Source organism: Arachis duranensis, chromosome 3, assembly GCF_000817695.3.
Source record: "Arachis duranensis cultivar V14167 chromosome 3, aradu.V14167.gnm2.J7QH, whole genome shotgun sequence".
Taxonomy (NCBI): Eukaryota; Viridiplantae; Streptophyta; class Magnoliopsida; order Fabales; family Fabaceae; genus Arachis; species Arachis duranensis.
This window is the reverse complement of record NC_029774.3, coordinates 93,753,054-93,754,279: the sequence shown is the minus strand read 5'-3', so window position 1 is coordinate 93,754,279 and position 1,226 is coordinate 93,753,054.

The window sequence follows — 1,226 nt, the reverse complement described above, 5'->3', positions numbered from 1 at the left end:
TTTATTTTAATTTGATTATTTTGATTTTATTTACAATGTCTTTCTTTAATTCCTTTTCATATGTTATGAATTTTACATTCACAATGAGAGAGTAGTTCCCTAACTTGATGGGGAGTTGATTGAAAGGAACCAATTGAGTTGGAAGGCTTGAAAGAAAGATTGTAATTGGGTTATTATTGGCTTGCCCTCTAGTCACTAACACCAATCCCTTTTAATTAAATGGATTGCAACTTGTGAACGGGTAGAGCATCCCAACTTGTTTAACTTTCCCTTACCTAGTAAGAGATAACTAAACAGGATAACCTTTTATTATCAATTAATCTAGAGAGTAATCCAACAATAATGGGGCTTCCAACTAATCAACTCCCAGTCAAGGCTCAATCAAGGCTTTTATTTACATTATTCAAATTCTCCAATTTTATTTCCTGTTTACTCAACTCAAACCTTTTTGAAAACATCTGATTAATAAAATAGCACACTTTTCTGCAACTCATTGGGAGACGACCTGGGATTTATACTCCCAGTATTTAAAATTTAAATTTCTGTGACACCTTTCTAAATTGATAAGTGGAATTATGGTGAGTTAAGAACTATACTTGCAACGCATATATTTTAATAATTTTTAATTCACCAATTTCCGCCGCATCAAAGTTAAACGAGGCATCCGGGGTTTTCCTAGCTGATCAGATGCTAGGATCGACGACAAGCTGAGACCGGAGCCTGAAGGGGACCTCAAGAAGTTAAGGGTCGGTGACTTGGAAGACAAGTTCACCTTTGTGAATAGAAATCTCCCCTACAACTTGAAAGAGTCGTTGGTGAAGATGATTCAAGGAAATAGGGATCTGTTCGCATGGACACCAGCCGACATGCGGGGATTGACCCCCAGTTCATGTCACACCACCTGGCTGTGAAGGCAGAGGCCAAGCCCGTAGCACAAAGGAGAAGAAAGATGTCCCAAGAGAGAGCTGGCGAAGTGGCTAGGCAAATGGCCAGCTTACTAGAAGCGGGGTTCATCCGAGAACTGGACTACTCGACCTGGCTGTCAAACGTAGTACTGGTTAAAAAGGCCAATGGAAAGTGGAGGATATGTGTAGACTACTCCGACATAAACAAGGCATGTCCCAAGGACTCCGTTTCCCTCCCTAACATTGATGCTATAGTGGACATGGCTGCAGGGTACCTGTTTCTGAGTTTCATGGACACATACTCTGGCTACAACCAGATAC